The sequence below is a fragment of the Leuciscus leuciscus genome (assembly GCF_965113295.1).
Source record: "Leuciscus leuciscus genome assembly, chromosome: 1".
Lineage (NCBI taxonomy): Eukaryota > Metazoa > Chordata > Actinopteri > Cypriniformes > Leuciscidae > Leuciscus > Leuciscus leuciscus.
Window position 1 is genome coordinate 762193 of NC_138725.1, and position 27784 is coordinate 789976.

The 27784-nt window shown below is 42.9% G+C and overlaps 1 protein-coding gene and 2 long non-coding RNA genes across 4 annotated transcripts in view; all 3 read right to left on the bottom strand.

The window, feature by feature from the left end:
- Window positions 1-27784, bottom strand: part of LOC309480234 (uncharacterized protein) — a 157470-nt gene that overhangs the window by 106484 nt on the left and 23202 nt on the right. The window lies entirely within an intron of this gene.
- LOC309482095 lies at window positions 10616-11048 on the bottom strand. The gene is made up of 2 exons (XR_014200187.1): window positions 10983-11048; window positions 10616-10742 (listed from the first exon to the last, which is right to left on the bottom strand). It is a non-coding gene; the product is annotated as an uncharacterized lncRNA (long non-coding RNA).
- Window positions 18832-23662, bottom strand: LOC309480561. Its single transcript, XR_014199683.1, has 3 exons — window positions 22132-23662; window positions 21906-21986; window positions 18832-21794 (listed from the first exon to the last, which is right to left on the bottom strand). It is a non-coding gene; the product is annotated as an uncharacterized lncRNA (long non-coding RNA).

Genomic DNA, 27784 nt, shown 5'->3' on the forward strand with positions numbered 1-27784 from the left:
TTCTGTCCGCTGGACGGCCAGTCTGCATGGTAAATGAACAAACCCAACTTCTACCTCAAATTCCCCCAAATTGAGTAAATGCTACCCGTCTCTATCAGTGATTATTACAAGTAATTGTGTAATCGCTGATACAAGCCGAGATTTTGACCTATTCCCTAATTTGAATAAATTAATTTATGGAAGCAACAGATGCATATTCACATTGATGAATATTACCGCTAATTTGAGCTAATTAATTCCCCAACACAAAGTCATTGTTGTTACAAGTGAATAAAAAAGTTGAGTTTAACAGTTAGTGGCATTAATCTGGTGTCTCAGTGAATTATTAAAATACACAGTCAACAAACATCACATGGTGTCAGAGGAAAACCATGGAGCAGTTGAAGCCTCCTAACTCCATATGTTCACCACAGCACAGGGACCGAACCAAACCACTGATGCATACGTGACTCACTTGAAAAATAAGGCTAAAGACTGTGAATGTGGACGATTAACTGATGACTTGAGTAAAGGTCGCATTGTCTGTGGTGTTAACAATGACACCGTGAGAGCTAGGCTTCTCAGGGAAACGGTTATGAACCTAGCAAAGGCAGTGGATATCTGTCGTGCCAATGAAATAACACAAAGCCATATTATGAAAGTGTTGCATGAAGAAGCAGAAGAGGCTGTGAACAAAATCACCAAAACAAAGTCCACTGTCAGACAGGCGAATGTCAAGCACACAGGGAAAGAGAAGGAAGAGTGCACGAGGTGTGGTTACGTACATGAGCCAAGGAAGTGTCCGGCTTATGGCAAAATGTGTAATGAGCGCTCGCGGAAGAACCATTTCAGCCGCATGTGCAAAACACCACAACAAAAAGGCAAACCTAGAAGATTGTAGAATAAAGTCCATGAGATTGAACAACAAGAAGATGCTGAATTGTTTATACGTACCATCGAAATGGAACGAAGTGAGCAAATGGCTGGCACAAATACAGTCTCTACCATGGAAAGTGAAAACAAGAAATGGACTCAAGAATTCAGAATAAACAACTGCATACTTACCTTTAAGCTAGACACAGGAGCAGAGAGGAACGTGTTGTCCTTTAAAGACTTGGAGAAAACCTCTAACAAGAAAACACCTCTGAAGAAGTCAAACTGCTCGTTAGTTACATATTCTGGCCACATGATGGAGACAAAGGGTAAAGTAAGGCTTAAATGTGGTTACAAAGACAATGAGTTTGACCTAGAATTCCACATTGTAGAAGAGAATTCACCAGCAATCCTAGGAAGAGAAGCAGCTCAAAACTCAGACTGATTAAAAGAGTGTACAAAGCAGAGAACAAAGACCAGACTGACATTCTGAGTGAATACCAAGATGTGTTTACTGGTTTAGGATGTGTACCAGGACTGCCCCACATACAGCTCAGCCCAGATGTTGCTCCAGTCTTAAGACTTCATTTTGTCTTCAGGGAAATCCTGGAAAACTTGAAAAACGCAATGTATGCAGTTCTGTCCTACCCAATCAGAAAACTCCTTTTCTCACAACTCCTTTTCCTCTGTTTCCAGGTATGAAACGATGGGATGGCTCGCCAGTCCAAACCCGGGATAAGAGTCCACAGCCAGGACAGGATTCAGGATCACAGCAGCAATTTTTCAGACACTCACAAAAGAGAAAAATAAAACACAAGAACAAAACCCGGCCTTGCAAAAACAAAGCCAAAACAATCATCAGTAACTCATTCAAATAAACAGTTTCTAATGACCAAAATGTCTGTTTCAATTATTTGGATATAGGCAACACATACATGCTAGTCACCATGTGCTTGATTAACACACTAGAGTCTGTGTACAGAGCTAGCAAAGCTAGCAGCGCATGGCACACACTTCACAACAGAAAAAATATAATCTTTCAAACATTTAAACATAACTATATGCACTCACAGATTATATTAGAAAACACTTAAAGCATTTTCAAACATTTTTTATATCACTCATCACTTTTTCAAATGTATTTTTCACATTAAGAGTCCAAAAACAGCATCCACATTACCTAAATACATCTCTTATGAAGAAACTGGTACTCACCAAGGAGAAATATAAACCAGAGACAAAAAAAGTATTTTCTCAAAGAAACAGATTTAGTTCAGATCCTATCACGTCAGTGTCTTTTCTTCTCGTCGCGTTCAGATTCACATCTCAAAGCGTGAGCTTTTTAACCCTCTGGGGACCAAGCTGTTTTTGGGGCCCTTGAGATGTTCTGACATGCTCTGACATTTGTGCTTTTTTCAGTTATTTATAAACATGTTAATGGCAAAGGTGTAAATTCACTCTATATAGCACAAACAGGCCTACCATAATATGCGAGCAACATGTATGTAGATGTTTGTATTTTTAAGAGAATAATGTTTATGCGTGGTTATTTAAAAAAATAAAAATGAAAGTTGCTGAAATAAGACCACAAAACTCATACAAAATATGTGCCCACAAGACTTTTGACTAATGGATGTTGTCCCTTTCAGTTCTAGCTTCAAAATTATGTGAAAATAGTCTTGCTTTATCGTTCACAAAAAAAAAATACATTGATTTAAATGGTGTAAAACAGGTTTTGCTTGGAAAGCCAATATGCGAGGGGGAGGAGTAGTTTACACCTTAGTCCCACCCACTCTGCATAATGACTCTGCATAATTAGCCATTCATTCAGGTGTGACACTGACTGAGCCACAATGCAAAGACAAAATATATATTTTGAAGAAGACTTATATTGACCATTTAAGATTTTGCTTACATCTATCTTGTAAATATGTTTTGCTATTTTATTAAAAAGGTTACAATTACAACAATAATTACAATTTCAGCAATATTTCTGCAAAAAAGTACTCTTTCTTTGTAAAAAAAAAAAAAAAAAAAGATTATAGGCCTACATTTTATCATATGTATTCATTAGTTTGAATATAGCCAACATTGGAACATCTTAGTCTATGACTTTATTTTTGACAAAATAGTATTTTATATATATGAGCAGAAAAGCTTATTTGATGTGACAGTATATTCTACAGTAAAAACTGTACCCAAATCTAGTCAACAAAATGTTGTCTTTCATACTTCGCCTGACTGTAACGCAGTAACTGTAACTGTAAAAGCAGTTTATTCTTTCACACACAGACGCGCGATTCATATTTAGGCTAAACACTCTTTACAAATATGTACCCTTCAATCATCTCACAGAAACGCGATTCATATTATAGAAACGCGATTCATCTTTTTGTTTACATAAGCCTACAACGTTATTCCATAACGTTATTCCACATTAACACTTGAGAAAGGATAACTTAGCCTACCTCACTCCTCAGCGGGATCTGCTCCTCATATCAGCACGGAAAATTTTCTCCATAAGGTAGGCTATATTATGCCTCTTTGTTTACAGCTGATGTGGGGGCGTTTCACAGACTGAAATGGTTCTCAGAATTTGCGTTTGAATAGCACGCGCTCTCCGGGGCGTGGTCAAATTACTTTTGAATGGCTCCTAATGAGCTCGACTGGAGTCGCTCTCTTTTTATACAGATTACAGAAGCTGATAATATTTGTTTTTTATATAAATTACTTCATTTAAAAGCTGCGATCTCAAGCTTTATGCCCGTGGGTCTGTTTGCCTGTTTGACTGAATTTTCGCGGAGTTATAGATAATTTTCGAACGCGTTTCAAATGGGAGTTTACTGACAGAGAGAAGGCAGAAATAGCATCATGTTAGTTTTTCTTTATTTGTCAAAAAGCAAAACACTTTATTTGTATTGTGAGTATACAGAAAAAAAATAGAAACTGAACAGGATCGATTGATGTATTACACGAAAATGAAAGATCAAAATTAACAGAGCATTTTGTGTTTATTTTTCATTGCTAAAAAAAAAAACGAGCAAAACGCGCGGGCGCGTTTTTGGTCCCCAGAGGGTTAAATAATTAATACCTCATAAATCTACTTCTCAACTTGTTAATAATCTATTGCTGGATTATTAAACAGTTTGTTCTCAGTCAAATCACTCAATCGCATCTGCTCTCACTCTCGTGTCGTTCACAATCTCTCTACATTTCTGCTTGTGCGCGATCTTCTGGAACTCTCCAACAGGGGGCGGGGCTAACCTTTCACCTCACCAATCAGCAATCAGTTCAGGAACCTTTTCTTTCTTTTGGGATTATTTATAATAAGATAAATACATTATACTTCATATTCTTTTCTTACTATTAGTTTTATAGCGATATAAATAAAATAATACTAATTATATTAGTGACCCGAGTTAATGACCTGGGTTACATAAATCAACCATTTAAATGTACATTCATACATCTTATTATTCAGACATATAGTAATAGTTACTCAGTGTGTCAATAATTAATGGTTAATTCAGGTAGTTATAAAGCATTTAGTTGTGGTCAGTTCACTTTTTTTGAACTGTAGTTTATTAATCGTTTACTTACACTTTTGTTCATAAGTGATCTTATGAACCACTGACAACAACTCCTAAATAACCGGTTTGTAAATAATGCAATACTTCATTTAGAAAAGATAAATTGATCATTAAAAAGTACGAAAATACAATTATTAAACACAGTATAGATATGCTTATAAATAAAAAACTAAAGCATTTATAAATGACGAATTAACAGTTTACTAATGTTTAACTAATGATTAATAGCATGTAGTTATTATAAAGTGTTACTTAAACACAATTCAACTTTAAAAGCGTAAGAAAGAAAAATAAACAAGAAAGAAATCGGCACTTGTTAAATATGTGGCCATGTGTGCAGTGTGTGTGTGTAAGAGTGGAATGTGTGCAGTGTGTGTGCGTAAGAGTGGAATGTGTGCAGTGTGTGTGTGTAAGAGTGGAATGTGTGCAGTGTGTGTGTGTAAGAGTGGAATGTGTGCAGTGTGTGTGTGTAAGAGTGGAATGTGTGAAGTGTGTGTGTGTAAGAGTGGAATGTGTGCAGTGTGTGTGTGTAAGAGTGGAATGTGTGCAGTGTGTGTGCGTAAGACTGGAATGTGTGCAGTGTGTGTGCGTAAGAGTGGAATGTGTGCAGTGTGTGTGTGTAAGAGTGGAATGTGTGCAGTGTGTGTGTGTAAGAGTGGAATGTGTGCAGTGTGTTTGTGTAAGAGTGGAATGTGTGCAGTGTGTGTGTGTAAGAGTGGAATGTGTGCAGTGTGTGTGTGTAAGAGTGGAATGTGTGCAGTGTGTGTGTGTAAGAGTGGAATGTGTGCAGTGTGTTTGTGTAAGAGTGGAATGTGTGCAGTGTGTTTGTGTAAGAGTGGAATGTGTGCAGTGTGTGTGTGTAAGACTGGAATGTGTGCAGTGTGTTTGTGTAAGAGTGGAATGTGTGCAGTGTGTTTGTGTAAGAGTGGAATGTGTACAGTGTGTGTGCGTAAGAGTGGAATGTGTACAGTGTGTGTGTGTAAGAGTGGAATGTGTGCAGTGTGTGTGTGTAAGAGTGGAATGTGTGCAGTGTGTTTGTGTAAGAGTGGAATGTGTGCAGTGTGTTTGTGTAAGAGTGGAATGTGTGCAGTGTGTTTGTGTAAGAGTGGAATGTGTGCAGTGTGTGTGCGTAAGAGTGGAATGTGTGCAGTGTGTGTGCGTAAGAATGGAATGTGTGCAGTGTGTGTGTGTAAGAGTGGAATGTGTGCAGTGTGTTTGTGTAAGAGTGGAATGTGTGCAGTGTGTTTGTGTAAGAGTGGAATGTGTGCAGTGTGTTTGTGTAAGAGTGGAATGTGTACAGTGTGTGTGCGTAAGACTGGAATGTGTGCAGTGTGTGTGCGTAAGAGTGGAATGTGTGCAGTGTGTGTGCGTAAGAGTGGAATGTGTGCAGTGTGTGTGTGTAAGAGTGGAATGTGTGCAGTGTGTGTGTGTGTGTAAGAGTGGAATGTGTGCAGTGTGTTTGTGTAAGAGTGGAATGTGTGCAGTGTGTGTGCGTACGAGTGGAATGTGTGCAGTGTGTTTGTGCGTAAGAGTGGAATGTGTGCAGTGTGTGTGTGTAAGAATGGAATGTGTGCAGTGTGTGTGTGTAAGAGTGGAATGTGTGCAGTGTGTGTGTGTAAGAATGGAATGTGTGCAGTGTGTGTGTGTGTAAGAGTGGAATGTGTGCAGTGTGTGTGTGTAAGAGTGGAATGTGTGCAGTGTGTGTGTGTAAGAGTGGACTGTGTGCAGTGTGTTTGTGTAAGAGTGGAATGTGTGCAGTGTGTGTGTGTAAGAGTGGAATGTGTGCAGTGTGTGTGTGTAAGAATGGAATGTGTGCAGTGTGTTTGTGTAAGAGTGGAATGTGTGCAGTGTGTGTGCGTAAGAGTGGAATGTGTACAGTGTGTTTGTGTAAGAGTGGAATGTGTGCAGTGTGTGTGCGTAAGACTGGAATGTGTGCAGTGTGTATGTGTAAGAGTGGAATGTGTGCAGTGTGTGTGCGTAAGAGTGGAATGTGTGCAGTGTGTGTGCGTAAGAGTGGAATGTGTGCAGTGTGTGTGCGTAAGAGTTGAATGTGTGCAGTGTGTGTGCGTAAGAGTGGAATGTGTGCAGTGTGTGTGCGTAAGAGTGGAATGTGTGCAGTGTGTTTGTGTAAGAGTGGAATGTGTGCAGTGTGTGTGCGTAAGAGTGGAATGTGTGCAGTGTGTGTGTGTAAGAATGGAATGTGTGCAGTGTGTGTGTGCGTAAGAGTGGAATGTGTGCAGTGTGTGTGCGTAAGACTGGAATGTGTGCAGTGTGTGTGTGCGTAAGAGTGGAATGTGTGCAGTGTGTGTGTGTAAGAATGGAATGTGTGCAGTGTGTGTGTGTAAGAATGGAATGTGTGCAGTGTGTGTGCGTAAGAATGGAATGTGTGCAGTGTGTGTGCGTAAGAATGGAATGTGTGCAGTGTGTGTGCGTAAGACTGGAATGTGTGCAGTGTGTGTGTGTAAGAGTGGAATGTGTGCAGTGTGTTTGCGTAAGAGTGGAATGTGTGCAGTGTGTGTGCGTACGAGTGGAATGTGTGCAGTGTGTTTGTGCGTAAGAGTGGAATGTGTGCAGTGTGTGTGTGTAAGAATGGAATGTGTGCAGTGTGTGTGTGTAAGAGTGGAATGTGTGCAGTGTGTGTGTGTAAGAATGGAATGTGTGCAGTGTGTGTGTGTGTAAGAGTGGAATGTGTGCAGTGTGTGTGTGTAAGAGTGGAATGTGTGCAGTGTGTGTGTGTAAGAGTGGACTGTGTGCAGTGTGTTTGTGTAAGAGTGGAATGTGTGCAGTGTGTGTGTGTAAGAGTGGAATGTGTGCAGTGTGTGTGTGTAAGAGTGGAATGTGTGCAGTGTGTTTGTGTAAGAGTGGAATGTGTGCAGTGTGTGTGCGTAAGAGTGGAATGTGTACAGTGTGTGTGCGTAAGACTGGAATGTGTGCAGTGTGTATGTGTAAGAGTGGAATGTGTGCAGTGTGTGTGCGTAAGAGTGGAATGTGTGCAGTGTGTGTGCGTAAGAGTGGAATGTGTGCAGTGTGTGTGTGTAAGAATGGAATGTGTGCAGTGTGTGTGTGTAAGAGTGGAATGTGTGCAGTGTGTGTGTGTAAGAGTGGAATGTGTGCAGTGTGTGTGTGTAAGAGTGGAATGTGTGCAGTGTGTGTGTGTAAGAATGGAATGTGTGCAGTGTGTGTGTGTAAGAATGGAATGTGTGCAGTGTGTGTGCGTAAGAATGGAATGTGTGCAGTGTGTGTGTGTAAGAGTGGAATGTGCGCGTCTATGAATATAGCAACACTGGCCAAGTTGGCAGCACGGGTGGCTGAGAGTGACTCGGGTACATCGGCGGCGTTAGCCCATCTTGCTCCTGTGTTTTTTCCTGTTCCACCAAGCCATGGAATTTGGGAGTACGGTGCAAAATACTCCAGTCCCGTCCCAAACCGAGGGTAACGCCCGCTAAGTATTCTCCACGCTTGTAAACAATGGGGCGGTACTTCCACCTACGTCCACATGATTACGTAATGCCTGGCGCGTCGCACACCAGCACAAGACAAACAGTTGTGGTAGAAAAGTATATACAGTTTTATTTGTTTTAGAAAATGAGCGATGGTTTCGCTAGATAAGACCCTATTCCTCAGCTGGGATCGTGCAGAGCCCTTTGAAGCACTTCAGAGCCCTTTGAAACTGCATTGATTTGGACTTCAACAATTTGGTGACCGTTGAAGTCCATTGTGTGGAGAAAAATCCTCAAAAAATCCTGAAATGTTTTCCTAAAAAAACTGAATTTCTTTTCCACTGAAGAAAGAAAGACATGAACATCTTGGATGGCATTGGGGTGAGTAAATGTTCAGGACATTTTCATTTTGATGTGAACTAATCCTTTAAAGGAGTCATGAACTGGATTGTTTTATTATTTTATAATGTTGCCTGGGGTGCCCTTATAATGTTAGTATGATTTTTACATCAAAAATTGTCATAATTTATAAATAAAAGCCATTTTTCCAAGCCTGATTTCAGCCTCAGATTTGAACGCTCTGTTTTAAGGGGCGTGTCTGCTGTGAGACTCCCACTGCTGTGATTGGCTGACATGCTTGCATATGAAATAGCTAGTATTACATGAACTCTCTCGAAAACTTTTACTACGTTTTTACTATTACAGCTATCGAGATTAACAAATCGTGAAAAGTATCGTTTAAAGCATTATATTTAAATCTATTCCATCACATGAAAGGTTGCAGCATGATGAGCACTGACTGAGCAGATGACAGACAGTCTGTTGATCGCGTGAATAAAGATCTTATCATTGCAACGCAATTTTTGTAAAATGTTTAGCACAGACACCTAAGCCAGTGGGAAGGGTTGTAGGAACCGCGTCATTAAAAATGAATTTAATCCACTGGTCCCTGATAGCTTGGTCCGTTCTTGGGAGAGAAAAAACATTTCCATGTTGATTCTGGCAGTCAACAACAGAGCAACTCACGTGTGCACTACGTTTCTGCATCTTTCACGGTCGAGTGCGTACTTCAAATCGAAATTCAGTAATGGCGGCGCTCGACTGAATATGAGGGGGAGAGGGGCAGGGCGGGCTTCCTGCAGCATAGGTCTGCGGTGTCCATATATGGTATATCCTGCGCCTACTTGTATTTGAGTGCGCTTGCACGTGGGCTGGTTGACGAACCCAGGGGTAAACAAACCCCTTCATTTTTAAATATCGGCTTCCCGGCCAGTGTATAATCGTTAGGCAATCATAACATACATTTTTTCTCGTGGAAAAGTGAAAATTACAGGTCATGACTTGGTCAGGAGATTTAGTCAGGAGATGGCGCTGTAGTCCACATGTTGTCACCTATAAAAGGTGTAGAGTAAGAGTTGAAGTGTGTTGTACATGCTGACCATTATGTAACATCTGGCACTGTTGGATTGCTTTAGGATTTTAATAAATCTATAAGAACTGAGAACTTTCTTGGCCTCATGCTTACCAGGATTTAAACATTACAACATCAGCAATTGCTGGTACACTTGAAATCTACTTGGCTACTTTTCCTAAGTTTGCCACCTGAACACACACAAGAAAAATTGACTCGGTTCTACAATGTTGAGTTGGTGGAAAAAAAAAAACGTAATCTCGCCTTCGTGGACAGAAATGGCCACCCATAAGAATGAATGAACAGAAATGGGCACTGTAAACTGTGATTCAGAGCATTTTTATTTATTTTTTTGTAAAAATAAATAAATCAATAGATCCAAAACAATGCATATCATACATACACACAAATGACATGACAACATTCTCAATGTGGCAAACACTCACACTCACACACACACACACACACACACACACACACACAAACTCAATCCAACTCGCGCAGTTTCCTCAAGCCCTAACCCACTCCTGGCCCGTCAACGTCTGCAATTTATCAGCCCGAACCCGACCCGACCCCGACCCCGTAAAAATAAAATAATAAATGTCCCGACTGCTCCCAATAAGTGACAAAATAACGCCAACATTTTCCTATTTACATGTTGTGATGTGTATAGTCACAGCGTGTTCAAATAACAAGGTCACATGAGACACAGCCTCTTCTAACCGTACACACACTGGGAACTATATTCTCAGAAGGAGAAGCACTGCTACTTCTGCGGAGGGATTGAATCGGATATTCAGTGTAGGACTGAAAATAATCCAAGATATCTGAAACGAACAAAGACATTTGCTTTACTGTTTTCACCCCTCTTTCTCCCACAAGGAGCATTTGTAGTTCCTAAAGGCACAGAGGGGCTGATAGTGATCAAGGCCTGTAGGCCAAGATGTGTGTACTTCGGGGTCGACGAACTGTCACACCTTTAGTGCGGTGGGGGGAGTGTGATTATATGATTGGTCAGTTTGAACGTCTTACATTTGGGTTAAAGTCACATGATCAGGAAAGGATGAAACAAGATTGTAACTGTTGCTCTGTCTCTCTTCTTCTCTGGGTCCCTTTCTTGGGTGTCTCTCTCTCTCTCTCTCTATCTCTCTCTCTCTCTCTCTCTCTCTCTCTCTCTCTCTCTCTCTCTCTCTCTCTATATATATATATATATACACACACTCTCTGTCTCTCTCTCCATCTCTCTACTCTCTATCTATCTACCTCCTCTTTCCTCTTACTCTCTATTCTCTCTCTCTCTCTCTACTCTCTCTCTCTCTCTACTCTCTCTCTCTCTCTCTCTCTCTACACACTCTCTCTCTCTCTCTCTCTCTCTGTCTCTCTCTCCATCTCTCTACTCGCTATCTATCTACCTCCTCTTTCCTCTTACTCTCTACTCTCTCTCTCTCTCTCTCTCTCTCTCTATACTCACTCTCTCTCTCTCTCTCTCTATATATATATATATATATATATATATATACACACACTCTCTCTGTCTCTCTCTCCATCTCTCTACTCTCTATCTATCTACCTCTTCTTTCCTCTTACTCTCTATTCTCTCTCTCTTTCTCTCTCTCTCTCTCTCTACTCTCTCTCTACTCTCTCTCTCTCTCTCTCTCTCTACACTCTCTCTCTACACTCTCTCTCTACTCTCTCTCTCTCTCTCTCTCTACACACTCTCTCTCTCTCTCTCTCTGTCTCTCTCTCCATCTCTCTACTCGCTATCTATCTACCTCCTCTTTCCTCTTACTCTCTACTCTCTCTCTCTTTCTCTCTCTCTCTCTCTCTACTCTCTCTCTCTCTCTACTCTCTCTCTCTTTCTCTCTGGTAACATATTTCATATATGCTGGGTACAATTAGTGATACAAGTTATCATCATCTCATACATCTATTTTGTAACTATTTTAAGTGTAATCATTACCTTATTTTGTCATTAAACCTTTTCAATTACAAATAATGTGCTAACTAGTTTTGATTTGGTATTGACTTTGAAGTGCTTCATATTGCAATACAATATCATCCCTCTCTACAGCAACGCTCTCCCACATATTAAGCTATTGTAACTGCGCTTATTTGCGTCGTTGGTATAAGTGGCAGTGGGTGGAATAGACAAGAAATGTGCAGTTTTCTACCATCTTGCTGACAATGTTTCTTTAGTCATTCGGAAGTCTTGCAGACTGAACCCCTGCAGGAAATCCACCCTTACAGGCTATTCTCAGCATTACTGGTAGTTTCACTTCTGTATTTTAGCAGTTTCCTGCATGCCATTATACTCTAGAAGTAAACTCTTGCAATTATTAGTGATAAAATCGGTTTGTTACTGAAAAGGTTTCCACTATCCATGACTCCTGAATTATAAAACAGTTTTTAAAAGTATTGTAAAGTAATTATTAGCATCAGCTTGGTAAAATAAACCTGCATTTGCACATGAGCGTCTGTAAAGCAGATATTAACTGTCTTCAGGGAGTTTCTACACATGGATTATAACGTTCTGCTTTACTCTCTCCAGCCTTGAGAAATATATCAGATCCAGACTCCTTTATCAACACCACAAATGCTCTGGAAGATCTGGGATGTATTTCTCAAGCACCACTGATTTAACTTCCGCCTCCCTGAACTTCTGGACCACTTTGCTAAAACACTTGAACGAGTCGTTTTCGACCAACTATCTACATTTCTAACACAGAACATCCTCCTGGACAACAACCAGTCTGGCTTCAGAAGCGCCACTAAACTGAGACGGCCCTGCTCTCGGTTATTGAAGCGGGTTCTCAACTGAGTTTGTTTATGGTCATGTTCATGTTTGTTTCAAGTTTCAAGTCAAGTCGGGTCTTTGTTTATCTTGTATTTGTTCATATGTTGGATCTAAATAAAACTGCACACGGGTTCTCAACTACAACTCGCTTCAGTGGACTTGCAGATACATAAAGATGCAGCATTCCTGATGTTCGTGCCAGGAGGAAAAGAGTGCGGTCTGTGAACGACGGAGGACCAGCGACAAAGAGAGTGTGTTCTCGCTCAGAGTTCCCTCGGCGGCCAGCGGAGAACCTCAAGAATGTTTGTTTAAGTGTTGCATTGAAACCGATGTGTTCTGTTGCAATAAACATAAAACATTCTGTGCCTCATCAAAAGAGCTCTTTTCCTCCTCTGACTCAATAGTAAGACGAGTGACTATATAAGAGGAACCTCTCCCCCGGGAGATATTTGGCAGAGCGGAAGCTCGGCTCAACTCCAGCTCACCTGTCACCTGTCATTCTTTTAGGAGGCAATGTTACGTAATGTTGAAAATAGATTATTTTAGAGAAAAATATCCTCAGAAGTCACGCTTTAAGGGTAATAGAAGCCGACGGAAAGAGAGATCAAGACGAATGGGAAAAGTTAGAAATACACATGAAAGAAGAATGAAACTATCTGGATTAAGGCCAAATCAAAAGTGATGAAACTGACAGTTTATTTAATTTAAACAGTTTATTGAACAGCTGAATAATGATTATTTTTGGCTTTGTTTCTGCAAGGCAGGGTTTTTTGTTTTTCTTGTTTTTTTTTATATTTCTTATGTCATCTAAGTCATTGCCCTATTGAATCCTGATCTGTCCCTGCTATAGATGCTCTGTCTGTGGTCTGGACATGGCGAGCCAATCATTTACATTTAGTCATTTAGCAGATGCCTGTCACAGTGTCTGGTTGGTGAACCCTGGATGTCCACTAGAGGTCTCTTCCCCATACCGTCACCACCACTTCATGAACTGCATTTCCCATAATCCTTTGTCTGAACTCATCACTGATCATTGCACACAGCTGTTCCCACTCACATTGTTTGTATCTGTCTATATATACCCTGTCTGTTTCAGTTATTGTCATGGAGTCCTTGTTTGGTGTCAGATTGCACTTCTGAGTTCCATTCCTGTTTTGTTTCTTGTTTTTGGACTGTCTTTGTATGGATTTTGACCCTTTGCCTGGCTGGTTTATGATTACGGATAGTGGTGGGCAGATCGAGGCTTCGTGAAGCAATGAAACAGTTGAAGCAAATGTTCCATATTGTTTCGAGGCTTTGAATCAATCCGACACCCGTCTCAACGGTGACACCTAGTGGTCACTTGCAGGTGTTGATCTGAAATAACCTTGATGAGCCATTAAAATAATGTGTTGTTTTTTTATTATTGTATTTTTCTAATATGTGAAGCTTGTAACCTATAGGCTCCTCACTGTGCATAATGTTATTTTGGTCCTGCAAAATGAATATTAATAAAAGAAATCAAGCCACGTACAATGTCTCACTTTTTTAGAGATTTTTATTAAAAAATATTAAGCCTACTTCTTTTTTTACAGTTAATTTCTCCAGCCTTTGAAAAAATCCTCTCACAAGGGACACTTGTTGCTGGCATGCAAATATATTTTTTAGCAAGGACATACAAATGAGGAAAGATTACTGCTCTCTCTTTCCAGTAAGTTAGTGGATCATGAGTTCTGGGCAAATACGCAAATTTCAAATTCTCCTCAAATGGCGCATCATGGATGATGTATTGTTGCAGTAGGCTATCTGCCGATCACAATACACACATCTCACTTTATTTGGGGTTTCTAAACGGAAATGCTCCCACACCACAGATGTACGGCATCTCTTCTGTGGAGCCTCCATTTTATCTATCTATCCAAATCTATCTATCTATATGAATCTATGTATCTAGATATGTACCTATGTCTCTATATAATATGTATCTATATATGTATCTATCTATAATCTATCTATGTATTTATATATGTATCTATAATCTATCTATATCTATCTATTAATCTAACTGTCTATATATATTTATATCTATTAATGTGTCACTATATATACTCTGTCTGTCTCTAGCCTATCAGTCAATGTGTTGTGTAAATTTAAATGTAAGCCTAAATAGCCTATAACTAATCAAATCACACTATGTCACTATATCACCAAAAATCCGCTATCTCAAAATCAAACTCCTCTCACAAAAACCCACGAGGTCAATATGCGTTGATTTCACTTTTATACAGATGTGCGATTGTGTGGTCTGTTCCCGACCGTGTCAATCAAACGCTGATTCGGCGGACCACACCTGATGAAACACTTAGTGAAACACTTCGAGGCTTCGTTTGGCCATAGTCACGTGACATGGGTGTTTTGAATCACGCTTCGGATCAGTGTTTCGAAACATCTGCGCTTCGGGATCTCGAAAAGCTTCGGAACGACTGTTTCGCGTCAGCCATCCCTAATTACGGATTACCCCATTAAACTGCACATGGATCTTACCCTTTTTGTGTGCATCCCGTGACAGAAGGACTCCATCAAAATGTATAGATCCAGCAGTACGTGTTTTGGTATCCTTCCCCCAACCACTGACAAGGAGAGGAGTGGACGATTCTGTAATTTAGCGACCCTACGTCAGCAGGGCCAGACGGTGGGTTGTCTGTCTCAGGCATTTTGGACTCTCTTGAGAGGCATGATGCAGCACTGAAGAATCCTTTTAATAACTGCCTTGATGACCCTTTGCCTCGGTGGGAGATGAAGGGGCTTGAAATCCTGGACTTTTGGGGTTTCACTAGATATCTACATCATCGTAGCCAATGGGCAACACCAGCTACGCCCGTCTCTCTAGGCAAGATGGCCGCCATGCCCTTGCAAGAGACTGTAGCACCCCCAGAGGAAGCCGAAGACGCTGCAGTGCCCCCAGAGGCGGTAAGCTCGATGCCACCGTCTCACCATCATAAACGGAGGGAGAGGAGGAAGAAGGCGTCCACCGCCCCTCACTCTACGCCCGTGTCTCCAGACAAGATGGCTGACTCTACGCCTGCGTCTCCAGACAAGATGGCTGACTCTACGCCTGCATCTCCAGACAAGATGGCTGACTCTACGCCTGCGTCTCCAGACAAGATGGCCGCCATTCCCTTGCAAGAGACTGCAGCGCCACCAGAGGCGGTAAGCTCGATGCCACCGCCTCGCCATCATAAATGGAGGGAGAGGAGGAAGAAGGCATCCACCGCCCCTCACTCTACGCCTGTGTCTCCAGACAAGATGGCCGACTCTACGTCTGCGTTTCCAGACAAGATGGCTGACTTTACGCCCGTATCTCCAGACAAGATGGCTGACTCTACACCTGCATCTCCAGACAAGATGGCTGACTCTACGCCTGCGTCTCCAGACAAGATGGCTGACTCTACGCCTGCGTCTCCAGACAAGATGGCCGACTCTACGCCTGTGTCTCCAGACAAGATGGCCGACTCTACGTCTGCGTTTCCAGACAAGATGGCTGACTTTACGCCCGTATCTCCAGACAAGATGGCTGACTCTACACCTGCATCTCCAGACAAGATGGCTGACTCTACGCCTGCGTCTCCAGACAAGATGGCTGACTCTACGCCTGCGTCTCCAGACAAGATGGCCGACTCTACGCCTGTGTCTCCAGACAAGATGGCCGACTCTACGTCTGCGTTTCCAGACAAGATGGCTGACTTTACGCCCGTGTCTCCAGACAAGATGGCTGACTCTACGCCTGCATCTCTAGACAAGATGGCTGACTCTACGCCTGCGTCTCCAGACAAGATGGCCGACTCTACGCCTGTGTCTCCAGACAAGATGACCGACTCTACGTCTGCGTTTCCAGACAAGATGGCTGACTTTACGCCCGTGTCTCCAGACAAGATGGCTGACTCTACGCCTGCATCTCCAGACAAGATGGCTGACTCTACGCCTGCGTCTCCAGACAAGATGGCCGACTCTACGCCTGTGTCTCCAGACAAGATGGCCGCTATTCCCTTGCAAGAGACTGCAGCGCCCCCAGAGGCGGTAAGCTCGATGCCACCACCTCGCCATCATAAACGGAGGAAGAGGAGGAAGAAGGCGTCCACCATCCCTCAAGGCCCGGAGGCCATCCCCGAGCAGCCCACTGTCGTCCCGGAGGCCGTCCCCAATCTGCTCGCTACTCGCTTCAGTTCAGGCACTGCTTAGAGTAGCATAAGTCAGACAAGGGAGGATTAAAGGAAAATAAAATTATTATTTTGCTCACGGAAGAGATGAGTTTTCAACTGTCTTTTGAAAGTTGTCAGGGATTCTGCTTATTATCTGGTTAAAATGTGAGAAAGAGCTGTGTGTCATCAGCATAGCAATAGTAAGAGAAACCATGAGCCTGTATGATGTGTCCCAGTGATGTGGTGTAGATGGAGAAGAGGAGGGGTCCAAGCACTGAACCCTGGGGAACCCCTGTGGTCAGTTGATGTGCTCTGGATACCTCGCCTCTCCATGCGACCCTGAAGGATCTACTTGTGAGATAGGACTCAAACCAGTCGAGAGGAGTACCTGTGATACTCAGGGATGAGAGGGTGGACAGAAGGATCTGATGATTCACAGTGTCAAAAGCAGCAGACCGATCCAGGAGAATGAGAACTGATGATTTGGAAGCAGCCTTCGTGATCCACAGGGCTTCTGTGACCGACAGTAATGCCGTCTCGGTTAAATGCCCTTTCTTGAAGCCAGATTGGTTGACATCCAGCTGGTTATTCTTAGACAGGAAAGATGATACTTGGTTGAAAGCAACTCGTTCAAGTGTTTTCGCTATGAATGGTAGGAGAGAGACAGGTCTGTAACTCTGAGTGATGTGTTTAATGTGGGTTTTTTAAGCAGTGGAGATACCCGAGCCTGCTTGAATGCTGTAGGGGAAATGCCAGTATGGAGGGATGAGTTGATGATGTGTGTGAGTGCTGGTAGAAGTGTGGGAGAGATGGCGTGTAGAAGGTGTGAGGGGATGGGGTCTAGAGGGCAGGTGGTAGGATGACTGGAGATTAGGCCCAAACTCGAGGCACGATGTGTCCACTGAAAGAGCAGATAAGACAGATCGCCAACTCTCTGGACCGATGCCAGAACCAGCAGAAGGGCAGTCTTTAAATTCATCAACTGGGTTCAGAGATGATCACGGCTCTATTGTGGTCAAACTGTGAGTTCTCTCACTCAGCAGTAACATGTTTCCAGACCTCAACAGTGAGATCACAGCTGTGAAAACACTACGGAAATCATGTAATGTCACACTTAGAGCACAGCCCACAGACACCTCGCTGTAAAGAGAAATCTATTTATTATACAAATTCTCATCATCTGGAAATGGAATTTTTCCAAATATTCCTTTCTTAAAATTAAACTGAACTAAAATAATCGTTAATGGAACCCAAAATATATTTTTTTACAGTTCCCATCTCTGATCATAATCTCCTTTGTTTCTGCAAAACTGACTGCAGTCTCATAATTACTGCAGGCTGACAGGTAATTAGCAGCTTAAGAGAATAGAGGATTTAATGAGAATGATCTAAAAGAGTAAAACTGTCCTCATTTTCTAGCCTGCACTGTGTTTCACAAACAACAGTCTATTTTAGCCCATTATGGCCCATGTCGGAAGTCACTTTTAGGAATTGAATGGCTTAGATCAGAACTATTTCACAATGACAGTATGTATGAAGCCAGAGTCAAAATTAATCTCTGAAAGTTTTGTCTGTTTTCTCACCTGAACTCTTGACAGTGTACGTGTCTGTGGTCTTGACTTTTATTTTCTCAATACTTTATTTAAAAGTATTTAAAGTTTCTATTTCACTTACAAGACTTTGTGGTTATTTTAGTCTGTTCATAAGCACACCAATATTGAGATAAGGGTTTATTGAAATAAAGTTAATAATATTCAGAGGCTACTTAGAGAGATCTAATAATAAACTAACCCAGGACCCCTCCCGCTTAAATCTAAGGGAGAGGGCGCTACATGTATGTTAAAGTATCATGAACCATGTAATACACATGTTGGCGCTGTCACACTCCTGACAATCTGAGTGTGTAAATCATGCTAGAGTTGATATTTATTGACACTACACCACAGTTAAGTGTCTTTACATGTGTGTGAAACATGTCTGAGAAGGCTTTCCTGTAGCTCAGTGGTAAGAGCATTGCGTTAACAACGCAATGTTGTGGGTTCGATCCCAGGGGATTGCACATGCCTATGTATAAATGTATAGGATAACGCAATGTAAGTCGCTTTGGATAAAAGCGTCTGCAAAATGCATAAATGTAAATGTAAGTGCATATTGTGAACCGCACTGGCTCAACACACATCTACTCTGAACACAAGGATATTCTTTTGCACACGAGAGCATTACTGTTAGTTTCACTTCCTTATTTTAGCAGTTTCCTGCATGCTGTTAAATTTCTACAAATAAAATCATTACATTATTAGTGATAAAATTGTTACGTTTCTTAAAAGTGATCCACTATCCATGACTCCTGAATTATGAAACAGTTTTTAAAGTATTTTAAAAGTAATTATTAGCATCAGTTCCAGTTTGGTCAAACAGAAAGTATATGCACACACTACATGAGCGTCTCTAAAGAAGAGATGAATCTGTCTCAGGGAGTGTTTCTACACATGCAGGGGCGTCGCACCCATGGGGGATGTGGGTGTTTGAACACCCACACTTTTCCCGGTGAGAGGGTTCAACACCCGCACTTTTTCCGCAGTTTTGCACAAACGCCTGACTACAGTCACCCCTCCGTTTCTCTGGCCGCTCTGTGTCTGCGCTCGCTGCGGCTGCCTCCTCTCCCCCTCACTCTCAAACATGACACCGGCTTTGAGTGTGACCGGCTGATGATTGGCTGTTCTGCCTTAAGTTCCACCTCTCTTGGTGTGTTAGATTTATCGGTCAGCTCGTGCTGAGGAGGCGGGAACTTATGGTTATGGTTATTTACATCTCCCTTTTCCAGGTACTTTGAATTAGTGTTTATGCATTCGAGGTTTTTAAATAAGCTTGATATGTGTTTGGGAAGATATTCTGTTTATGTTTTGTTGACATGTCGAGAATTTCAGTATTATATTTCGTCTTTTAGACTAATGCTAATAGGGGTTATGCGCAACATTCTTCCGGGTTCTACAAAACGGGCTTAACAACTTCCGGCCATCATCTACTGAGGAAAGCAGCGTAGTAATGGTGACCTTCTAAAGCCAGTGTTTACAGGAGCTGCCCCTAATATCAATTTCAGATGGACACCGTATTGTCAAACGGACGTCCAGAGCCCCGAGTTCTCTGCTAGGCAGGGATTTAAGTTTAACGTCTCCTCATTTATTCATAATTATGAAGGTAGGCTATGTAGTATATGTGGCTTTTGCTAATGGCACCTGATATAGCTTTAGGTAACTATCAGTAAACAGTTATATATATATATATATATATCTTTCGCCTCCCTGAACTTCTGGACCACTGTCTCAATGGTGTTATTAAAAGCCCGGAAGACTTTTATTCCTCCTTGAGCCCCAAAAGGTTTACCCACAGATGCCACTCAATGGCAACTACTGCAGGAAGAGAGCGGCCGATGGCTCAGGACTTCAGGAGGTCTGTGGAGCGCCGGAGCTCCAGGACTGCATCTGGAGACACTCCCTCGCCTTGATGAGGTCCTTCATTTAGTCGGCTTGCAACATCGCCTTGGTGTGCAACAGGAATCTATCTAGAGGAGATTCCTCTTTTCCACCGGCCATGACAAGGGTCATCATGTCCAACTCCTGGAGAGAGGGAGCAGACCCGCTTACTTAAAACATCGTCTCAACTCTCCTCAGAGATAGACCGGGCCAACAACATGCTCTCTGCCGGATCGGACGGGCCTGCCGATGCTTCTGGTATGGGCATGAGGAGCTAGCGGCTGAGTTTTGAGAAAGGCAGAGATCCGACTCAAACTCCTCCGCCAGCTCCACCTGTGAGCCTCATAAACAAAGCAGTGGGACTGGGCCGCTATGTGCAAATGCTTTGCTCCCATCCCTCTTAAAGAGAGCCAGGCGGGAGCGGAGCTTCTTCACTGTGAATCGATCGCATTGAGTACAGCCAGACCCTCGAGAGTTAACCCAGCGTGCTTTGCTCCAAAACAGATCACACATCATCAGGTGTAGTGGAGCATTTCCATGACGTGATGCACTTTTTAAACCAACTAGTCATCTGTGTGACACCTTTACTTAAAAACACAGCATGCAGGGTAAATCCACACACACACACACACACACACACACACACACACACACACACACACACACACAAACACACACAGACACACACACAGATAAACAGCTTTCTGAAGACAAAAGAGCTGATGATGTTTTACAGCCTATCAGGGCACGTGTGATGTCATCTGACTGCTGTAGCCAATCAGAAATCAAATTTCTTCTTCCTTGCACTGCTCGCCTAAGAGACATTTCTTGCTGGATGAAGGACCTTCAACTAAACCTTGCTGAGACAGAACTGCTCCTGGTTTCGGCCAACCCAACACTTCATCACAACTTCTCCACTCAGCTATTGATGATCAGTTGAACTTCACAGACCACATTGCTAGAACTGCAGATTAGCCTTATACAACATTAGGAGGATCAGGCCCTTCCTATCAGAGCTTCACAACTCCTTGCCCAAGCGCTTGTTCTCTCCACACTGGACTATTGTAATGCTCTCTCCTTCCAGCATCACTGTCAAACCTCTGCAACTGATCCAGATGCTGCAGCAAGAGTGTGTTTATGGAGCCGAAGAGACACACGTCACTCCTCTCCTCATAAACCTGCACTGGTTTCCAACAGCCGCTCACACCAGATTCAAGGCCCTGATGTTTTCCTACAGAACAACCACTGGCTCTGCTCCTCTACACCTAAACTCACTACTCCAGACCGATGTGTCTCCAGAAGCTTGTGCTCTGCAAGTGAACGGTGTCTTGTGGTGCATCATCTCAAAGAGACACAGAATCACTTTCACAGACCTTCACCTGGACTGTTCTTGCTGGAGGAACGACCTGCCGAACTCAACCTGAGCTGATGAGGCTTTAGCCATCTTCAAGAAACGGCTGAAAACACATATATTTCATCAGCACTCGACCCATTAATACTCACACTTACTATTCTATATTACGATACATTACGAGCTCATGAAGGGGAACAAACATCTCGGGAAAGGAGACTTATTAAACACAACTGCAGAGGTTTATTAAGAAAATTATAGCAATCATTCAAAATGAAAAAAAGATGCTAAAAACAGGAATGAACAGACAAGATCCAAGAATCCTCAAATCAGCTCCATCACACAGAACAGAGAGAGATTATACAGTCTGAGTCTGTCCATTACTGTATTAATATTATATTTAAAGCAGTTTACATATGAAGCGCAAGAGAATGACTTTCAACACTGTAGGCAAATATATCCATAACATCCATATAAATGAAAATAAATCTAAAAAACACATTTTAATCTAAACTTGATTATGTCACTATAAGTGCTCAGAGTTTTTTCTCTGTTTTCTGAGAAGAAGAAAATAAAACAATGAACAATCCTCTGTAAGCTTTTGCTATTGTAAATATTGCTGCAGATTGGCTCTAAACTCATCAGTATTTTATTCTAATATTGTCGGCATCTCTATTTCCTCTGGGTGCTTCGAGTCCTTCCTCCCTGCAAAATAAAAGCATTGACTGACCTCTCGTATGTGTTTTTATCATGATTGCAGATTGTTCCAGATCAGATGAGTGTGAATCATCAGATTGTGTGCGGCTCAAAACTCACCAGCTCTTCTTGCACAGATGATCTGAAGAAGAATCACAGTAGGAGCAGCAAACACTGCCATCTCAACAATAATCACAATCACTGCAGGAAACATGAGAGGAAGAAGAGAAACTGTACATGACTGAAGTCAAGGGTATTCAACTATCAACAGTTATTGATGAAGCATTTACAGACTGACTGATAGTTTAATGTTATAAAGCTGTCAGTATAAATGAACGTGTCGTACCTCTGTATAATGATCCAGCAGTCACACTGACTTCAGTTTCTGATGCTGTATCAGCTGGATCTGTGGATCACGTCTGTTAGTTCAGTTCAACACATAATGCCACATATACACAACATCATCATCACATAATACTGGAGCTTCACATCACAGAAATGATGAATATGTGCACGAGTCTGTCATCTATTATCTTCTTACTTCACTCTCAAGCTGTCAGGAGGAGAATGGCAGTAGTTGAGAAGAGACTGTACTGTATTACTGTATAACTGTATTACTGTGTTACTGTATAATTTATTCCTGGTTTATATGAGAGTGAAACACAGTTGAGCTTCTGCAAATAAACATTCAGCTTGAATGAAGGACATAAGCCTTATAATTCCTAAACCCGACCTCCTACATGGGTCATACTAGGCTTTACAGTTTTTTTCGATTGCTAAACGACAGTGGGCACAACTGGAGTCACATGTGCAAAACTCTAACTACAGTCTGCACAGCAGCAGTTCATGTGGACCAAACTCTAGTTCGTTTTTCATTGCTTGAACACAGTTTTCAAAACTCTACACACTTATCCCATGACTTTAACCACAACCTGCACAACACTGTGGATTTACAGCACTTTGTTCAAATGCTAACACACTGCTGTCAAAACTGTGAACCACACATTCAAAACAGAATAGATTTCAGCCTTGTGCCTTTCAAACACTGATGAGTGCAATCTCAGCTGAAAGGCTAAGCAGGGGTCAGGTTTTATATATATATATATATATATAGGTAGAGCTCAGAAAGACTAATTTTGGAAATGGAACAAGGAAGACGGGTTGGTGGCGGGAGAAGGGTGGCAGGGAGAGGGCGGATGCGTGCCGGATGTGAGGACACGAGTCCAGAGGACTGCCAGGGATGGATAAGGCACTCCAGAAGGTTCTCATGGCAAGAGAGAACATTAGATGTGATGTTGATGTAAACCTGTGTCCTGATGCTAGAGAGAGGCAGGATTAGCCCCTCAACTATTTGTTTGAATTACAGTATGTACTTTTAGTTTCTACCTTTTTTTCTCATTACTGTAATTCCGTAAATTACTACAGACTATTGAAGCAAACTGCTAATGTTCATTTACCTTAAAGAATTGTTATGTTCTAAAAATTTAAATAAATCATGTGAAAGAATGTCACTCTTTTCTTTGAAGAAAATATTACTTTGTATGAAGTCACTGAAATTGTTCAAACTGTAAAGATGAAAAGTTAGTATTTTCTGTATTGGTGTTTGATGCTAGTGTGTTTCCTCTCAGTGTGTTCTGAGGGACAGTGTGTGTTATCTCAGAGAGGGGTGTGTGTGTGTAGTGTGTTTCCTCTCAGTGTGTTCTGAGGGACAGTGTGTGTTATCTCAGAGAGGGGTGTGTGTGTGTAGTGTGTTTCCTCTCAGTGTGTTCTGAGGGACAGTGTGTGTTATCTCAGTGAGGGGTGTGTGTGTGTAGTGTGTTTCCTCTCAGTGTGTTCTGAGTGACAGTGTGTGTTATCTCAGTGAGGGGTGTGTGTGTGTGTGTAGTGTGTTTCCTCTCAGTGTGTTCTGAGGGACAGTGTGTGTTATCTCAGAGAGGGTGTGTGTGTGTGTAGTGTGTTTCCTCTCAGTGTGTTCTGAGTGACAGTGTGTGTTATCTCAGAGAGGGGTGTGTGTGTGTAGTGTGTTTCCTCTCAGTGTGTTCTGAGTGACAGTGTGTGTTATCTCAGAGAGGGTTGTGTGTGTGTGTGTAGTGTGTTTCCTCTCAGTGTGTTCTGAGTGTCAGTGTGTGTTATCTCAGTGAGGGTGTGTGTGTGTAGTGTGTTTCCTCTCAGTGTGTTCTGAGGGACAGTGTGTGTTATCTCAGAGAGGGTTGTGTGTGTGTGTGTAGTGTGTTTCCTCTCAGTGTGTTCTGAGGGACAGTGTGTGTTATCTCAGAGAGGGGTGTGTGTGTGTAGTGTGTTTCCTCTCAGTGTGTTCTGAGTGACAGTGTGTGTTATCTCAGAGAGGGTTGTGTGTGTGTGTGTAGTGTGTTTCCTCTCAGTGTGTTCTGAGGGACAGTGTGTGTTATCTCAGTGAGGGTTGTGTGTGTGTAGTGTGTTTCCTCTCAGTGTGTTCTGAGGGACAGTGTGTGTTATCTCAGTGAGGGGTGTGTGTGTGTAGTGTGTTTCCTCTCAGTGTGTTCTGAGTGTCAGTGTGTGTTATCTCAGTGAGGGGTGTGTGTGTGTAGTGTGTTTCCTCTCAGTGTGTTCTGAGGGACAGTGTGTGTTATCTCAGTGAGGGTTGTGTGTGTGTAGTGTGTTTCCTCTCAGTGTGTTCTGAGGGACAGTGTGTGTTATCTCAGTGAGGGTTGTGTGTGTGTAGTGTGTTTCCTCTCAGTGTGTTCTGTGTGACAGTGTGTGTTATCTCAGTGAGGGTTGTGTGTGTGTAGTGTGTTTCCTCTCAGTGTGTTCTGAGTGTCAGTGTGTGTTATCTCAGTGAGGGGTGTGTGTGTGTAGTGTGTTTCCTCTCAGTGTGTTCTGAGGGACAGTGTGTGTTATCTCAGAGAGGGGTGTGTGTGTGTAGTGTGTTTCCTCTCAGTGTGTTCTGAGGGACAGTGTGTGTTATCTCAGTGAGGGGTGTGTGTGTGTAGTGTGTTTCCTCTCAGTGTGTTCTGTGTGACAGTGTGTGTTATCTCAGAGAGGGGTGTGTGTGTGTGTGTAGTGTGTTTCCTCTCAGTGTGTTCTGAGGGACAGTGTGTGTTATCTCAGTGAGGGTGTGTGTGTGTGTGTAGTGTGTTTCCTCTCAGTGTGTTCTGTGTGACAGTGTGTGTTATCTCAGTGAGGGTGTGTGTGTGTGTGTAGTGTGTTTCCTCTCAGTGTGTTCTGAGTGACAGTGTGTGTTATCTCAGTGAGGGTTGTGTGTGTGTGTGTAGTGTGTTTCCTCTCAGTGTGTTCTGAGGGACAGTGTGTGTTATCTCAGTGAGGGGTGTGTGTGTGTAGTGTGTTTCCTCTCAGTGTGTTCTGAGGGACAGTGTGTGTTATCTCAGTGAGGGGTGTGTGTGTGTAGTGTGTTTCCTCTCAGTGTGTTCTGAGTGACAGTGTGTGTTATCTCAGTGAGGGTTGTGTGTGTGTAGTGTGTTTCCTCTCAGTGTGTTCTGAGTGACAGTGTGTGTTATCTCAGAGAGGGGTGTGTGTGTGTAGTGTGTTTCCTCTCAGTGTGTTCTGAGTGACAGTGTGTGTTATCTCAGAGAGGGGTGTGTGTGTGTGTGTAGTGTGTTTCCTCTCAGTGTGTTCTGAGGGACAGTGTGTGTTATCTCAGTGAGGGGTGTGTGTGTGTGTGTAGTGTGTTTCCTCTCAGTGTGTTCTGAGGGACAGTGTGTGTTATCTCAGAGAGGGGTGTGTGTGTGTGTGTAGTGTGTTTCCTCTCAGTGTGTTCTGAGGGACAGTGTGTGTTATCTCAGAGAGGGGTGTGTGTGTGTGTGTAGTGTGTTTCCTCTCAGTGTGTTCTGAGGGACAGTGTGTGTTATCTCAGAGAGGGGTGTGTGTGTGTAGTGTGTTTCCTCTCAGTGTGTTCTGAGGGACAGTGTGTGTTATCTCAGTGAGGGGTGTGTGTGTGTGTGTAGTGTGTTTCCTCTCAGTGTGTTCTGAGGGACAGTGTGTGTTATCTCAGTGAGGGTTGTGTGTGTGTGTGTAGTGTGTTTCCTCTCAGTGTGTTCTGAGGGACAGTGTGTGTTATCTCAGAGAGGGTTGTGTGTGTGTGTGTAGTGTGTTTCCTCTCAGTGTGTTCTGAGGGACAGTGTGTGTTATCTCAGAGAGGGTTGTGTGTGTGTGTGTAGTGTGTTTCCTCTCAGTGTGTTCTGAGGGACAGTGTGTGTTATCTCAGTGAGGGGTGTGTGTGTGTAGTGTGTTTCCTCTCAGTGTGTTCTGAGTGACAGTGTGTGTTATCTCAGTGAGGGGTGTGTGTGTGTGTGTAGTGTGTTTCCTCTCAGTGTGTTCTGAGGGACAGTGTGTGTTATCTCAGAGAGGGTTGTGTGTGTGTGTGTAGTGTGTTTCCTCTCAGTGTGTTCTGAGGGACAGTGTGTGTTATCTCAGAGAGGGTTGTGTGTGTGTGTGTAGTGTGTTTCCTCTCAGTGTGTTCTGAGGGACAGTGTGTGTTATCTCAGTGAGGGTTGTGTGTGTGTAGTGTGTTTCCTCTCAGTGTGTTCTGAGGGACAGTGTGTGTTATCTCAGTGAGGGTGTGTGTGTGTGTAGTGTGTTTCCTCTCAGTGTGTTCTGAGTGTCAGTGTGTGTTATCTCAGTGAGGGGGGTGTGTGTGTGTGTAGTGTGTTTCCTCTCAGTGTGTTCTGAGGGACAGTGTGTGTTATCTCAGTGAGGGGTGTGTGTGTGTGTGTAGTGTGTTTCCTCTCAGTGTGTTCTGAGGGACAGTGTGTGTTATCTCAGTGAGGGGTGTGTGTGTGTAGTGTGTTTCCTCTCAGTGTGTTCTGAGGGACAGTGTGTGTTATCTCAGTGAGGGGTGTGTGTGTGTAGTGTGTTTCCTCTCAGTGTGTTCTGAGGGACAGTGTGTGTTATCTCAGAGAGGGGTGTGTGTGTGTAGTGTGTTTCCTCTCAGTGTGTTCTGAGGGACAGTGTGTGTTATCTCAGAGAGGGTTGTGTGTGTGTGTGTAGTGTGTTTCCTCTCAGTGTGTTCTGAGGGACAGTGTGTGTTATCTCAGTGAGGGGTGTGTGTGTGTAGTGTGTTTCCTCTCAGTGTGTTCTGAGGGACAGTGTGTGTTATCTCAGTGAGGGGTGTGTGTGTGTAGTGTGTTTCCTCTCAGTGTGTTCTGAGGGACAGTGTGTGTTATCTCAGTGAGGGTTGTGTGTGTGTGTGTAGTGTGTTTCCTCTCAGTGTGTTCTGAGGGACAGTGTGTGTTATCTCAGTGAGGGGTGTGTGTGTGTAGTGTGTTTCCTCTCAGTGTGTTCTGAGGGACAGTGTGTGTTATCTCAGTGAGGGTTGTGTGTGTGTGTGTAGTGTGTTTCCTCTCAGTGTGTTCTGAGGGACAGTGTGTGTTATCTCAGTGAGGGTTGTGTGTGTGTGTGTAGTGTGTTTCCTCTCAGTGTGTTCTGAGTGACAGTGTGTGTTATCTCAGAGAGGGTTGTGTGTGTGTGTGTAGTGTGTTTCCTCTCAGTGTGTTCTGAGTGACAGTGTGTGTTATCTCAGAGAGGGTGTGTGTGTGTGTAGTGTGTTTCCTCTCAGTGTGTTCTGAGTGACAGTGTGTGTTATCTCAGAGAGGGGTGTGTGTGTAGTGTGTTTCCTCTCAGTGTGTTCTGAGGGACAGTGTGTGTTATCTCAGTGAGGGGTGTGTGTGTGTAGTGTGTTTCCTCTCAGTGTGTTCTGAGGGACAGTGTGTGTTATCTCAGTGAGGGGTGTGTGTGTGTAGTGTGTTTCCTCTCAGTGTGTTCTGAGGGACAGTGTGTGTTATCTCAGAGAGGGTTGTGTGTGTGTGTGTAGTGTGTTTCCTCTCAGTGTGTTCTGAGGGACAGTGTGTGTTATCTCAGTGAGGGTTGTGTGTGTGTGTGTGTGTAGTGTGTTTCCTCTCAGTGTGTTCTGTGTGACAGTGTGTGTTATCTCAGTGAGGGGTGTGTGTGTGTAGTGTGTTTCCTCTCAGTGTGTTCTGAGGGACAGTGTGTGTTATCTCAGTGAG